Here is a 17,241-nt window from a genome sequence, read left to right as displayed (position 1 = left end):
TTTTTATCATAAAGGGGCATGTGTGTGTGTGTGTTTCCCATAGAGCCTTTAGAAAGCAAACCCTGTGGAACCATCACAAAACCTTTTCAGAAATAAGTCTTCAAAGCGTTTCTCTAGCCCAATGATGTCCATGTCGTAGAGACCCCGAAAGCCCTCCCACTCTACCCACTCTATTTGAGGCTTCAAAAGGAATTCCTGACCCAGGAGAGAAGGAAGCAGAAGCCAAGTCTTGTGGGGGTGGGGGAGCAGGGTAGGGATAGAAAAAAAAAAAAAAAAAAAGGCAGGAAGAGCCCTGACAAGCTGGTTGGTCACAATGACAGAAGCAATAACCCACCTGTACCGCATAGTACTCTTAGACCCTGAGGGGCCTACTGACCTTTGGCCTCCATTCTGATTCCATATCTAATATTTCTAGAATGATGTAGCCCATTATAAAAGCCTTCAGTTCCATAAACTTTGCCTGTCACTTGTAATATAGCCAGCCAAGATCATTATGGTATGTGTACGCTGTGGGACTTCGCACAAGTTTCTTAACCTCTCTGTGTTTCTGAACTTCACTTGTGAAATGAGGGCAATTTAGTCACATGAATTGTGTTTGAATGTTTATTATGTGTCAGGAGCTATTTTAGGTACTGAGACTATATCAGTGGACTGATTCCTCATCTCCCCCCAAAAAGACAAAAATTAAAATGTGGCTACCTGAAATTAGCTTATGATCTACTAAGAGAATTTAGATCATTTTTTTTTAAATCAAAGTAATACTCTGGAAAATAAAGCAAAAAAAGAGAATGGAAGCAAATTGCGATTTTTGAACAGAGTCTTTCTTTTTTCTTTTTTTTTTTCAGGGGAAAGTGCAAACAGAGTCTTTCTGAGACTGTAACACTGCAGCAGAGACTGTAAGGAGGTGAGGGGATGAGCCATAGAGATATCTGGTGTGTGTGTAGGGTGGGGGTGGGGGGGATGGTAAGGAAGTAAGAATCAGATATGGAAGAATCTTTCAGTTCCAAGAGAAGCAAAATCCTGGGGTAGTGGGAGAAAGGGAAGATTGGCAGAATAATCGAAGGTGAGGTCAAAGTGCTGATGCAAGCCAAGCTCTTCTGGGCTCCTGTTTCTTTGAACCCTGTCAGCCTTGCTCTGAGTGAAACAGAAGGCCATTTCAAGGATCTTCAGGGTAATATGATCTTAGCGTTTAAAAGGCTCACTCTACCAGTTTGAAAACAGAAGTAGAAGAGTGAGCCAGGAGATAGTTTCAGAGGCTCCAGTAGTTTGTTACCCAAACAAGAGATAATGGTGGCTTGAGCCAGGAGGTGGGGAGAAATGCCAAATTCTAGGCATATTTCTGCCGTAGAATGATCAGGATCTACTGACAGTTAAGGTGTGTGATGTGAAGCAAAGAGGAGTGGAGAATGACTGATTTTTACAACAGTACATAAGAAAACACTGTGTACTATGTCAGAGAAATCTGCGGACGTAACTCGTTAGTGGGAGGACAGGAACTGATTGTGAACATGTTGTTTAAAAAGCCAGGTATATTTTCAGGTGGAAACATTAAGTTAATATTTAGATAATGCTAGTACCTTAGGCTGATGGCAGAGCCTAGTAATTAAGGCTAGATCACTCATGGCCAACTGCAGTTCAAATGCTGGCCCCAGTGGCTTGAAAAACATGTGAATATCTGTGCCTGCATGCCCCATATCCAACAGGATGGATAAAGGGAGACGAGACTGCAGCATGAACTCATTGGGAGGTGCTTTCTCCCTCTCTGTGACTCTCTGGCAAACACATACTACCCCCTAGCAATTGAAAACAAAAAGAGATAGAGAGCCATCCACAGCTTGCTCTATCACTGTACTGACAATACAGCCTTTCTTATTCTTCTGGTCACGTCTCTCACCACATCTGACACCCACCCAATACTCAGCCATGCCAAACTATCTGTTCTTTCTCTCTCATCCTCGTATCTTTGCATATGTAGTTTCCACCCCAGGATCATCTTTCCTCCTTATCCATGCATTTCCTTCATTCTGCCACTTACTGACCAATCCTTAAATTAGTTCTTTCAATTTCTCTCTTCTTTTACAATTATGAGAGAAACACAAAGTGGTATTATTAGTTTAAGATAATTTCGCCTCTTCCAGACTGCCCCGGTTGACCTCTGTGTAGAGATAAGAGATGTTCTCCTTTGAGTACATGTACAGCCTTTCTGTTGATAGATCTTTAAGGATAACCTTTATCATATTCACTATTAGTTAATAATTAATTGCTTAATTGTCGCCATATCGAACTGATTTCCATGAATCTCTCTTAATAGGTATAAGCACCAGAAAAGAGAAAATTGGCCTATTTCATAATCAGTATTTTGCATACTGATTATGAAACTCAATAAAGATGTTTGTTGAGTGAATGAGTAAATTAATGTATGTTTCTATGGCAAGGAGAAAAAAAAGAAAAAATCAAAATGTTTCATACAGCATTTGTCAAGAAACTAGTTAAAGCAGAGGCAATTTTTTTTTTTTTGAGATTTTTGCTATAGGGCATGTGTGCTCGCCACTCTATCACTGTACTGACAATACAGCCTTTCTTATTCTTCTGGTCACGTCTCTCACCACATCTGACACCCACCCAATACTCAGCCATGCCAAACTATCTGTTCTTTCTCTCTCATCCTCGTATCTTTGCATATGTAGTTTCCACCCCAGGATCATCTTTCCTCCTTATCCATGCATTTCCTTCATTCTGCCACTTACTGACCAATCCTTAAATTAGTTCTTTCAATTTCTCTCTTCTTTTACAATTATGAGAGAAACACAAAGTGGTATTATTAGTTTAAGATAATTTCGCCTCTTCCAGACTGCCCCGGTTGACCTCTGTGTAGAGATAAGAGATGTTCTCCTTTGAGTACATGTACAGCCTTTCTGTTGATAGATCTTTAAGGATAACCTTTATCATATTCACTATTAGTTAATAATTAATTGCTTAATTGTCGCCATATCGAACTGATTTCCATGAATCTCTCTTAATAGGTATAAGCACCAGAAAAGAGAAAATTGGCCTATTTCATAATCAGTATTTTGCATACTGATTATGAAACTCAATAAAGATGTTTGTTGAGTGAATGAGTAAATTAATGTATGTTTCTATGGCAAGGAGAAAAAAAAGAAAAAATCAAAATGTTTCATACAGCATTTGTCAAGAAACTAGTTAAAGCAGAGGCAATTTTTTTTTTTTTGAGATTTTTGCTATAGGGCATGTGTGCTCGCCAGAGAAACAGAGACAGAAAGTGAGAAATAACCGTCTAGGGTGGACGGTCTGGCTGCAATCCCTTCTCGTCTCCTTTCAAGATCTTGGGCACACATGCACACTCTCCCGGTGTGAGTTTTAAGCCACTTCATCCGAGACTCGAAATGTGGTCAACTATGTGGGAGTCCAATGACGTAACCATTACACCATCTGCTGGTCCCAAGGCAAACCTTAGGTGGTCATCTCTGCTGAAGGTCTTCCAAACCCAAACTGTTTAGCCTAGGTGTCTGGTGTAGTACCAGGCACTGAAGATGCACTCATCAGCAGGACCAGCAATGCCAGAAACGGGTCACAAAGGAAGAGCCTAACTCTATGGCCTATATGACTGTGAAGGATTAATCACTCAAATGAAATTTGGAACTCAAATTTTACCCACTTTGATAACAGTACCCTTCATAATTATTTCACACCAGTAATGTTGTCACAACCTTCTGGAAGGAACTTATTCTTAAACATATCCTATAAGTGCCAGACTCCAAAGCCACCTGTCAGCATTGCTTTGCCAGTATCAGATAGTTAGGAAGCAAATGTTTTCACAAACAGCAGCTGCCAAGCAGTTTTGAAAGAGGTGCCCAGGGCATTCTGGTGAATGCTAGCAAGAACTACGCTCCCATTTTAAAATGTGGCAAGTTATCGCTCTTCTGCCATTTATCCACCACAGAATGCCCTGTCCCTCTATTTCACCTGGCTGACTTCTGCTACTCCAGCCTAATGTCACGTCCCCTAGGAGTTCTTTGTTTATCCTCTAAGATGCATGTTGAGCCCTAAGTGTTCTTAGTGTACCCCATATGCCTCCTTATCAGAGCAAAGATAGGAAAGATCCCCCTTCATTATACAATCCTTTTCAGTTGTCCACATCCTCCCTCTGTTATAATGTCAGCACACTTAATTCAAAGACTAGACTGTTGCAAGAATTTGATAAATATTCATGACATAAGCAAGTAAATTTTGATGGATGAGTGAGTGACTGGAAAAGTATCAGGGAACAGGGCTCTCTAGGAAGATTGGCTTTCAAGAGTCTTACAGTAAGATGCTCCAGGCACCAGAAATCACAGGTCATTTATCCTACAATTCGGCCTGGATTGACCCCACTAATAATGTCCTGGTAAAGTCACCATGGCTTGAATCAGGCTATTATGAAATTATTTACTTTTTCTTTTATTTTTGTTTTTTGCTATAGAGCATGTCTGCTTACAGGAGAGAGACAGAGAAAAAGAGAGAGAGGGAAGGTGAGCAATCACTCCCACATGGGAAATGGCCATGGTGCATTTCCTTCTCCTTTGTACTCCTCGTGATTTGGGCATGCACGCACATGGGCCTGGCATATCTTCCATGTCACCAGGTCTAGGACTTGAACCACACAGTCAGCCATGTAGGAGCCAGCCACCTTAACCCCTTCATCACCTGGCTGGGTTCCAAATTTCTTTTAAAAGTGTATTTTACCTCAATTAGAGAATTTTAATGCCTAGGCCATGTGCTTTACAATCCTGCAGGATTTCTAATGGTGGATAAAAAAATCTGAGGGGCTGGCAGGTGGCATGGTGGTTAAGGTACTGGATTCCCACATGGTCGACTCTGGTTTGAGTCCTGGACCTAGTGGCTTGAAAATCACTTTGGGTGTGTGTGCATGTGTGCCCCAAATCCAGAGAGGAGAATAGAGAAGAAGGGATTGCAACATGACCATCCCCCGCTGGGGAGGGGGTGATCTTTCACTTTCTTTCTCACTGCCTCTCTGGGGAGCGCACACACCTTATAGCAAAAACCTTAAAAAAATCACAACAAATAAATAAATAAATGTAAAAACAAACAGAGAAAAAAGCAATAAATATAAAAACCATTCAGATGTGACAATCGCACAAATGTGGCCTGAAATAAAATTGTATAATCCCTCACTAAGCTTGAGGAGTTCCTGGCACTTGCAATCTACACTTGTACTAGGTTGGAGTGTTTCCTTTCTTTCTTTCTTTCTTTTTTTCTTCTTTAGACTTACACAGTGGGTCATCACAATTTTGTGTGGAGAAAGGAAATCATGGTAGATTTGGGTAGATTCCTTTTCCTGTATATTCACAGAGTTTCCAGAAACACATCTAGACTAAACCCATCCTTATGTCCTGCTTCTCTGCCAAGATACTCTGCGTCCACAGCAAATAATGCATGAAGTTCTTGAAATTACTGGATTCCTATTAGTTGCTGGCGTGGTAGACTGAGTACACATCATCATTAGACCACCACTGGAAAAAGAACAAGTTCTAAAACAATCCTAAGTCCACTTAAGGTGCACACGAAGTTAAGTACTTCCTATAAAATCAGAAAGGTTATTACCAAGTTGCATTTCGTAATTCAAGTGGAAGATAAATTTAGCTCAGTTAATACTATCTTAAAAACCAAGCTTGTCAAAGAAAATGGTTACTAAACATGCTACAAAGTCTCATATTTTATTTTGAATAAAATTAAAATCACATAAAAATTTCTCTACCAAGTATTATTTATTTCTCAGACACTTTTTTCCCCGTTAATAAAGTAATCTGGGACCAGCAGATGGTGTAGCAGTTATGTCACTGTACTCCCACATGACTGACCACAGTGCTAGTCCTGACCTGATGGCCTGAAACTCACTCCAGGCATGTGTGCGTGAGGGCCCAAGATCCTGAAGAGAGGGGATTGTAGCATGGCCATCCCCTCTGGGGGGGTCATTTCTCTCTTTGCCTTTGTCCCTCTCACTGTCTCTTTCTCTCTCCTCTCTCTCTTGTGAGCACATGCACCCTACGGTAAAAACCTCTAAAAAAGTTTTTTTTTAATATAAATAAACTTTATTGAATAATTGTAATTAGTCTTCTTTTTAAATTATTGCCAAAAGGTTTGTGATCTTCATAGAGAAAGGAGAAGTGCTTCCCAATTGGTCACACTGAAACACTTTTCCCTCCATTTCTGCTTTACATCAGGATTTTGGGCACACGTATACAAGTGCCTAGTTTGTTTTTGAAGCCACTCAGGCTTGAATTCAAACCACAGTTGGCCATGAGGGTTCTGAATTTCCATAGACAGGGTTGGACTTTGTAAATAGGTCTTTGTAAACATACTCCCCCCCCGACACACACACATACACACAAAAATACATACCACATGTGCTAAAAATCACTAAAGGTTAATATCAAATAAATAAACATTAAATTCTAATTACTACTTTATCATAAATTAATGTTAACCTCTAAATTTATAACATTCTACATTTATGCTAGATGTAATATTGTTTGTATGTCAATTGTACCTCAAAACTAAAAGAAACAGAAGAATTAGAGTTTTGTAATGATATAGTAAAAGAGAAAACTACCCCTGAATTTTTAAGTACCAATTTTGAAGATACATGATCATGAAGTTTATACACTTTTTTCATAAATTCAAAACATTATCACTTTGTGACAGATAACAGTAAATTTTATGAAGCAAGACCATACTTCTAAGACACAATATTTAAATTAAATCATCTGCTAAATGTAACAATACTTCTTTTCTGGGTTAAAGTAGTCCATGCAGGCTTTTTCTGAGGTTTTGGGGGGACTAACTTGTTCCTCACTGTATCTGCTCACTGTTTTTCATTTGCATTTTTATAATTTTAGATTATAAGCACATTTTCAGAAGATTTCGTTTGCAGAAATCGTGGGAGATATGGATTTAGGATATCTCAAGACAGAGATCTGAGGTTTGCTTCTGCCAAGTGCCCCATGGTTACTAACCTGGATTTAATCTTTTGTTATTATCTACTCCAGCGTTTCATGATAACATAGATAGTAGAAAGTCAAACTTCCAATGTATATGGTTACCAATTTAAGAAGTGACTTTCCCCACCAAATTTCAGGTCAAATCATAGAAGTTCCTTTTCTTCCCATAATGATAGCTCGCTTCAGCCAGAACGCAGTGGTTGAAGCCCAATACCGACTCAATGCAGGGTTCTTATCCCAAGCCCCTGTATGGTTACTGGATCTTGTCCACTTGAAATCTACAGGCCTTTCTCCATTTCCAACCCAGTGCAGCTGCTGGATTTTCATCTTCCTCTTGGTAGCCTCTGGAGATTTCCCTTATCTTCCTATGGGCTTAGCTATGCATTTTAAAATTCTTTTTCCTCCAACATTTTTGGGTGATTTGTAGCAGGAGAATTTTCTGGTTATGTACTCTACCACATTGCCAGAAAGGGAAATTTAAACACAATCTCAGCTGAAGTAGTAACACATAGTTAAAAAGAAAACCAAAATAAAATTTTAGAAGAATTAACATTTTGTTGCAGTCTATCAGCCAGAAAGCACATGGGCACATATACTCACAAGAGAGAGACAGAGAGATAAAGAGGAAGAGAAGGAGAAAGCACCCCCCCCCCCATAGGATGTGGTCATACTGCAATCCTTTCTCCTCCATTTCTCCATCCTCTTGGGATTTAGGACGTGTACAAAATGCACTCAGCATGAATTTTTCAAGCCACCGGGCTGGCATTCAAACTGGGGCCAGCCATGTTCAATCTCGTTCCCTTAACCATTGGCCCACAAGGCCCAGCTGATATTTTAATGTTTCTGTTTTATCTGTTTTTGACTGATTAGCTCTTTTTTTTTTTAACCAGAGGCATGTATATGTGCATGAGAGAGAGAGAGTGAAAGCAAAGGCATCTTCCTGTGGAGAATAGTCACGCCATATCCTTTCTTCTCCATTTCTCATTCCTCCATTCTGTCTTCTGTCATGATTCCAGGCATGAGCACAATGCCCAGCATGTTTTACAAGCTGCTGGAGCCTGGATTCATGGTATTGTCAGCCATGAGGGTTCTGGCTCCCTCTATACTGGACTTTACTACTGTGTGGCTGATAAATATATGTTTCTGTGTGCGTGTACATAATATATATATATAGAGAGAGAATTTCAATCCAATTTTTAATGACTTCAACCAAAAATCAAAGTATTCATTTAATTTCTTCTAACTCCTAGGCCCTATTCTAGATGCTAGGAATAGAGTAATGAACATAATAGATATGTTTGTCTAACAAAACTATGAAAATGCTAGCAAGCACGATCCAGTAACATTCATTTCTATTGCTGATCTATTTGTTTGTTTGTTTGTTTTTCTTTTTTAGATTTTTCCATGGAGTGTGTGTACTTGCCAGAGAGAGAGCGGGAAAGTGGTAAGTCGCACACCCCACCCCCCCAGGGTGGATGGCAACACCACATTTTCGCTCTTCCATTCTCCCCTGGGGATTTTGAGAACATGACCCTGTGTGATTTTCAAGCTGCCAGGTTTGGGACTAGAATGGAACTATGGTCAATGATATGGGAGTCCAGGGCCTTAACCACCATACCACCTGTTGGCCCCTGTATTTGTTTTTTTAATCTAATTCTTTTGCTTTCAATTTATTGTATTTTTCCTTTTATCTTCTTTCATTCTCCTTTCTGCTTACTAATTTATTGATCCAGTTTTCTTTTGTCACCGCTTAATTCATAATAGTGCATATACATGTACACAGGAGAGAGAGAGAGAGAAACAAGCACTTTCCACAGGGTCTGTCATACCACAGTCCTCCATCCTGTCAGGGGTTGGGCAGGCATGTGCGTGGTTGGCATGTTTTAAGCTGACAAGGCTGTGAATTCAAACTGACGAGGCTGTGGGATCTGACTTCTCTTCAGCAACTCAGCACTGCTGAACTTTTTTTGAACCACAGAGTTAGCCCTGATTTCATTTTTTTTTTAATTTTCTCTTGTATTTATTTATTCTCTTTTATTTATTACTTTATATTCTCTCTTAAATAAGTGGTATGTATTGATTTCTATTCTTCTGTGTTCTGTTTCTAGTGTTTTTTTTTTTTTTTTTTGGAGAGGTTTTAGTTACAGGGCGTGTGCACTCTCCAGAAAGACAGAGAGAGACAGAGAGACAGAAAGCAAGAAATCACCCCCCGGGGGGATGGCCACACCACAATCCCTTCTCCTCCATTCTCCTCTCAGGATCTTGGGCAAGCACACACACGTGCCTGGTGTGAGTTTAAGCCACCGGGTCCAGGACTCGAACCGCGGTTGACTACATGGGAGTCCAGCAACATAGCCATTATGCTAACTGCTGGTCCCAGTCATTATTTTTCATTGTTAGTGAAAACAATGGCTGATTGTATTTCAGCCTATCCATGTTAAATTATTTCTTTGTTTGACTGTTTTTTGCATTCCTCTCTGTGGTCTGACTTCAGTCTTCTTCCCCAAGTTTATTTTTTCAGTGATAATTCTTGGATAAAAAAATTCACGGTCCTTTTTTGAAATGTCGTAATTTCATCTTCAGTGCTCACTCAGATGTCTGAATGAAATCTGTCATATGGTTAAACTATATGCAATTGCCATTTTGTAGTATAGGATCTAACATAAGTAATCTTATATGGTTTAAACTAGCTAGGTTATAAAATTATTTTCTCTCAGCACCAAAGGTCTTTTGACTTCTGTCATTACTATGAAAAAACTATTTCAGTATTCTTACTTTTATCAATTAAAGGTAATTCATGTTTTTTGTTGCTTTTAAAATTTATTTATTCTTTAATTTGGTTCTACTTTTGAATTTGTAGATTCGTCTATTAATTTTGAAAAATCAGCAGTTTTTGTCTTTTATGAATATTACTTCTGTCTTTCTTGTTTTCGCTTGTAATGCCTTTTAGATATATGTTGGACCTTTTCATTCTATCCCTGTTGTTTCTAAATATTTTTTTCCTATTTTCTATCACTCATGATGCATATAATTTTTTTCTCAAATACATATTTCCATTCATTAAATCAGTCTTTCTGTTCATTCAATGCTAAGCTCATTAATGGAGTTTTTAGGTCTAGTGATTGTGCTTTCTTGTTTCTCAATGTTTTATTTCTTTTTCCAAATATCTTGTTTTAAATGTAGTATCTTATATGTGCTTGATGTTTTTGATTCTTTTCTTTAACACTTATTTATCTTCTATTTTGTAGACTTTTTTTTTCCTTAGGGCATTTATGCTCACCAGAGAGAGAGAGAGAGAAAGAGACAGTGAGAGAGAAAGTGATAAGTCACCCCCCCCAGGGAAGATAGCCATGCTGCAATCCCTTCTCTTCTATTGCCCTCCACTCTCCTCCCAGGATTCTGGGCATGCACACACATGCGCCCAGCATGATTTTCTAGCCACCAAGTACAGGACTTGAACTGTGGTCAGCCATGTGGGAGTCCAGTGATGTAATCACCACACTATCTGCTGGCCCCAACTTTTATTTATCTTAAACACAGTTATTTTATGTTCTTTTTCACATCATCATTCTAATACCTCAAGTTTATGCATGAAACTAATTCTGGTACTATTTTGTATTCCAGCTCTCATCATTTAAGTTATTTCCTCTTGTGATTTTTTTTATAGCAAACTCATCTTCAGATGACATCTTTTATTGTTATTGTTTTATCTGTTTTGTGTGACCTAGATTCTACAAACTTCTTTTAAGAGTTACCTTGCATTTGTTTCAGACTGTACTGCCGGGAACTATTTTTACACTGAATTTTTTGTTTGTGGCTCTAGGATACATGGGCACTGTAAATTCAACATGTGAAGCTGAATGAGACATCAAGAGGGAGTTTGTGATGATTTTTTCCTGTCTTAGACCAGGCCTAGGAAGATAAGAATCCTTGTTTTCTATTTATTGTAATCCATAAACATTTTCCAAGTTCAGTCTTTCATAGTAAGTACAGTTTTTCAAGGGACACAGAATTATGAAATGGTTTCAACTCCTAGCCCTATGTATATCTATGCGTTCCAGGGCACTAACCCCCCCCAAATCATAGATTACTTATACCAGTACCTCCCTCTCCACACTCTCCAGTCACAACTAACTCACCAAGTTAGCACAGTTAGTACATTTGCAATGAGTACGAAGCCTTGGGAAAAGATCACCAGAATGGCAGCCCCGATGTAGTGAAACTCAAAAGCCCTTGTTCAAGCTCACTGGATTGTGTAAGTCTTCTGAGACCCAGGACAACCAATGTGAAATAAACGTTTCTCAGTAAAGACAGATATCAGCTACCCCGTTGAGGTTCTAGAGACGAAGAGAGCCAGATTCAACCTGATTTAGGGAAAAAAAGCACAATGTTTTTTCACATTGATGTGTCATGTGTCTGAATATCATGAGAAAAAAATACATCACGTATTGTTAATTGATACCATATTTTCAGAACCAGGAGAGTGCTAATTCAGAAGCAGAATAAATACCCTACACAAGCCTGTTATAATCTCCAGACTCCATAGACTTGTAGCCAGGGCAACTAGCACTGAATGAGCAAAACTCACATTGCCGTCTCAGGTTTTCCACCCTCTCTCTTTCAGAATGAAGGAGGCTTTCTAAATCTTAAATAGCTCATCACTATCATGGCATAAAAATGCCATGCAGCTTCTCATGGTATTACAGTGAAGGTGCATACAACCCTTTGACTGTCAATGACATCTGTCAGCCTCTGCTCCAGTGGATGCTTCCGCTGCTGGGCCTTATTATTTTTCTTACCATTGTCGAAAATGCTCACCCTTCTATCACAGCCTTCTCAGGTGTGTGGTAGATTCTGCCATGGAGACCACAGTGGCAGCTTGATGCCTGGTGTGTGAAATAACATGTCAGCGTCCAACCTTGCTCAGCAATGAGAATTGGCATTTCTAGGAGCTCAAATTCTCTAGAGCTTGTGCCTTTTGCTGAGAGTGGATAAATATATAGATGAAAAGAGCCTTTATCGCTCCTATTCTCTATCTACTTGATTGCATATGGTGTTGTTTTGATTTACAACTCACTCTCAAATTCCTGGTTTGATAGTATCTATTATCTGTGGTTGTCACTTGCAAAAATTGAACTTTATTTTCTTTATTGCTCTTATGTACCTGTGGTGGGTGAGAAATGACCTTCTTTGGGCTTTCACTTTCACAAGCTATCCATAAAAATGTTGACAGACAAGTCCCTCAGATGCACATATGTAATATGTACAAAAAAAAAGGGATAAAAAAAGAATCTGAAAGATAAACAATGACTAGATCTTGAGCACTAAAATAAAGGGAAAGAAGAGAAGTATGTTAACATTTTTGTCATTTGAAGCAAAGGGAAGTGAAAAAGCTCAAAATGAGAAGTCAAGCTACCTGCCCCCGACCACTATCATAGGTTTGTTAATATTTCAGAAGTGAGCATTTTTATATTCAAAACAGTGATTATAAATCCTACTCTACCTTTTTTTTTTCAGATTAAATAAGAGAATGTGCAGTACTTGGCTTTTTTTTTTTTTTTTTGGAGAGTTTTTCACTGCAGGGCGCGTGCGCTCGCCAGACAGAGAGAGACATAGAGACAGAAAGCGAGAAATCACCCCCCAGGGGGGATGGTCACGCCGCAATCCCTTCTCCTCCATTCTCTCGGGATCTTGGGCACGCACACACACGCACCCAGCGTGAGTTTTAAGCCACCAGGTCCGGGACACGAACCGCGGTCGACTACGTGGGAGTCCAGCGACATAACCATTACGTTAACTGCTGGTTCCCCAGTACTTGGCACTTTAAAAGTGCCTATATTAGGGGACTAGCAGATGGCATGTGAAAAAACTTTATTTCAGTGCACTTACTTTTATCAATTAAAGGTAATTCATGTTTTTTTGCTGCTTTTAAAATTCATTTATTTTGTTGCTTTTAAAATTTATTTATTTTTGTTGCTTTTAAAATTTAATTTATTTAATTTATTTAAGTGTCTATATCAGGGGACCAGCAGATGGCATAATGGTTATGTTGCTGGACTCCCAAGTAGTTGACCATGGTTCAAGACATGGACCTTGTGGCTGAAAAACTCACTCTGGGCATGTGTGTGTATGTACCCAAAATCCCCAGAGGAGAATGGAGGAGAAGGGATTGTGGCATGGCCATTCACAATGGGGGATAAGTTTTTGCTTTCTGTCTCTCCGTCTCTGGTGAGCACACATGCCCAATAACACAAATCTCTCTAAAATAAAAGTATCTCCATCAGTTTTGACCAGGTAATACAGAGATAACATGTTCAAACTAAGCCATTGGAGAATGCATAGGGAAGGGCAAATTGAGGGACATATGAGGGATGATGTAGTTCTCTAGAGCTGGCAACAGGGGTGCCATTGCCACTCCTTGAACAGGTAAGAGGTAGTTATCAGTACCAAGGAGCGTAGAAGTGGAGTTCACCTAACAGGAGCTGGGACTAGTAGAGAAAACTGGTTAACCCATGGTAGTCCAGCAGGTAGGTAGGCAGAAAAGTACCCAGTTCACTCTTCTCCTGTCCCCTGATCTCCTGCTTGCTGTTTACCCCACTCTTACCCCTACCCCAGTTAGCAGAGAAGCCAGAAAGAAAGGAGGTTACTAATGTGAGGCAGAAGAAAGGTACAGAGTGGATTGAAAAAGCAAATGGAAACAACCAGAAGGGTTATAAATGCAGTTTTTTTCCCTTCCTTTCTTATCTTCCACTTAAGGGAAGGGTAAATAGGCAAAAATTTCTGCTATGTATCCATTCATCTTCCTTGTTCTTCATTTTCCATAGGACATCTAGAGGTATCTTATGAACTTGTAAATCTGATAACATCACTTATCAGCTTAAAACCCTTTATAATTTATTGAATAACATTGAACTTGAAAATCTCTATGCAATCTCTCCATGACAACCTCTCCACTTTTACCTAGTTCAGGACATTCAACTCACAAATCACCCATTTTTTCCTGACTTCTTTAAAAAGCCACACTTGTGTCCCCTCCAGGGTCTTTGCTCTCCCCGCTTTGTTCATACTTCTCCTAGAGCTGCTCAATGTCTGTTCCTCCTCATCCATCAGATTGTACCTTGATGCTACCTGCTGAAAACCACTCAAGACTATCTAGACTAACATGGCCCTCAAGGCAGACACTGTTGAGTTTCTACCCAATACCTTTCTTCTTTATTCTTTCAAATGAACAAAGCTGCCGTTTTTCACTGGACACATTGCTACCCAACAGAAGGGCTACATTTTGCATTCCCTTAAAGATATGTAAAATCAAGTAACTTAACTCAGACCGACGAGATGTGAGAATAAGTGTCCTGTAGAAATACTACACAGACTTCGAAAGGGATCAAATGTTTCTTTGTTTGGGACATGGATTAAAAGACTAGAACTCTACAGTCATCTTAAAACATGGGACAAGAGCCATACCTTGAGAAAGAATTAAAGACAGAAGCTGTAAAGATGCAAAATCTCTAATGACAAGGCCTGAACTTCCAAACTGTGATTTTTTTAAAATCAATTTAAAGTACTGTTGGGTGTTTCTTTCCCCCTCCTCCCACTCCCCCCCACCCCCCACACACACATCTCGTCTTGCAACTCTCAACTCTTTACTGGAACTCCTCAAAATATTTCATTTATTCCTTTTGGTGGATTTCCTACTACCTGAAATGATCATATTTATGTTGTGTATCATTTCTCTCCTCTCCATAGAGAACAAGGGTCTTGTCAGTCTCACCCACTATATTTAGGAGAGCAAAACAGACAGTAATATTTTCATTTTTAGAAATCACAGCTGAGAGATTCCAATCTCTTGGCAGAGATTGAATGTCTTACTTACAGCCAGTTAGGGATTAGTATACTATGGTAGAACCAAGAGACATTGTCACGCCAAGTTAAATCCATGTTCAAATCCAGCACCACTGTCTGAATATTTGAAAAGTCATTTTCACACTTTGAGTCTTCATTTAACCACCCTGTTATCTTTAGAATGGTGTAGAACAGGGTTTTTCCATCTAAGTATCATTAATATTTAGGCTGAAGATTGTTCTTCATTGAAAGGGAGAGTCCTGGGCATTCTAGAGTGTTTGGCAGCATCTCTACCCTCTACTTATTATATGCCAGTAGTAGATCCTTTCTTACCTTCTTACCTCCCACTTAAGACATCAAAAATGTCTCTAGACACTGTTGATTGTCATCTGGGTGGTAAAATAGCCCTCATTTGAAAACCACTATGTCTACCTCTGCATAGTCACAGGTATTAGAAACAATGCATGTAAAATAATGGGTACACAGTAAGTCCTCAGTGAATGCACACTAATATTAATTATACTTGAACTTAGCTCACTGGAAAGACCCATGTTCTTTCTATGATAATAAAAATATCACCTTCATAGGTTGTTGGAAAATTCAAATGAAGTAGTATGGATGAAAATGACTGATACTCAAAACTTCTGTGCTTTTTTTTTTTTTTTTTTTGAGAGGTTTTTGCTATAGGGCGCATGCGCTCGCCAGACAGAGAGAGACATAGAGACAGAAAGTGAGAAATCACCCCCCAGGGGGGGTGGTCACATGGAAATCCCTTCTCCTCCATTTTCCTCTCAGGATCTTGGGCACGCACCCACATGCACCCAGCGTGAGTTTTAAACCACCGGGTCCGGGACACAAACCACGGTCGACTACGTGGGAGTCCAGCTACACAGCCATTACGCTAACTGCTGGTTCCCAAAACTTCTGTGCTGTCTTGAGGACTATTAAGACTCTAAGGTATAATAAATAAATTAAAATATTTCATTCTTCACATTGCAACTGCCTAAGACAACAGAAAGTCCAGAATGCACATGTGCTCACACACCCAGCCCCAGCTAACTCGCTAGTTATTACGGGCACAAGTCTTGGTTCTAGAATGAGTGCTGCTGTTTCCAACTATGATTATGGTGTCTTAGAGTTTATATATTACTACAGTTTTGAGTGTTATGGAAACCAGAAACTTTTGATAATTTTTACAGATCGACTTCCTGTTGCAGCTTCCCAGTGAGCCTTCCAGCACTGAGTGTTTTGTCCACCTATATGCTTTTGACCATTGTAGGATTTCAGCCAAAGACAGTTGTAAAGTATTGACCCTAGACGGTTATTTTTAGTCTTTCTTCTCTGCCAGCAATTCAGTAAAATAAAACACAGTTTATGTCAAAAGGAAAGATGGAAGAGATTAGGACATACCTAACAGTACCTTTTGCTGACAGAGATATTTGAAACTCCATTCAGCTGCCTAAAAAGTCTCTAATAGTTTATTTTTACAACTTTCGTTTATAATAGAAATGTCTTGGATTGCATATTTTAGGGTATTTTTCTCCATTTAATAAATAGGAAAAGACATAGATGAAGCCAAGAATCTATTAATACCAGCCACACTGGCATCACCTCCCATTGACTTGCTATTTCTATATTTTGCCTTACCAAGAAACAACCCAAAATACCCATGCCCCAAACCCTTTGCCACAGTTTGCATTAATAAAGCAATCCTTGCCAGGCTGTGGGTATTTCTGGCTTATCTCTGTTCCTTAGCAACCCCCTTCTTAAAAATGTTTATATGTATTTAATTTTATTCTCAACAGCTATCTCAAATTTGTCCTTTGATAATTGTGGTGTCTTTTTTTGGGTTCCTTTTCTTTTATTTTCCAAGGGTTTTTACTTTGTTTTTTTTTTTTTTTTTTTTTGTGGTTTGCTTTATTTTGTTCGTTTTTATTTCTGTTACCTGGAATATCACTCATTTACTTCTAACCTCTTCAAATTTGACCTCCAACTTAAACACTTTACTAAAATTAATCTCCTAAAAGCTATCAGTTGACAGACTCCTGAAGCCTTCCCAAACTAAGTCATCAAGCATTTCCTTTGTATGACATTTCACATCTATAGCTTTTCTACAGTGTCCCCACTGTCTGGATTACCTCCTGCTCTAATCTACCGAGATTGTCATTAGCTTCTAGGGCTCTTTTGTGCAAATAGGAAAAGACATGTCTCCCTATAGATCAGTGGTTCTCAAACATGGGCCTACCACCAGCCAGGTCAGCTTCACTTGGGAACTTGTTAAGAGATAGAAATTGTTGTCACCATTTGGACCTACTGAATCATAAATCGCAGGGCTGGAGACAAGCAATCTGTTTTATAACAAGTCTGTCATAGGATCTGG

The sequence above is a fragment of the Tupaia chinensis genome, unplaced genomic scaffold (assembly GCF_000334495.1).
Source record: "Tupaia chinensis unplaced genomic scaffold, TupChi_1.0 Scaffold000017_1, whole genome shotgun sequence".
Taxonomy (NCBI): domain Eukaryota; kingdom Metazoa; phylum Chordata; class Mammalia; order Scandentia; family Tupaiidae; genus Tupaia; species Tupaia belangeri.
Note: the sequence above shows the minus strand (reverse complement) of the source record.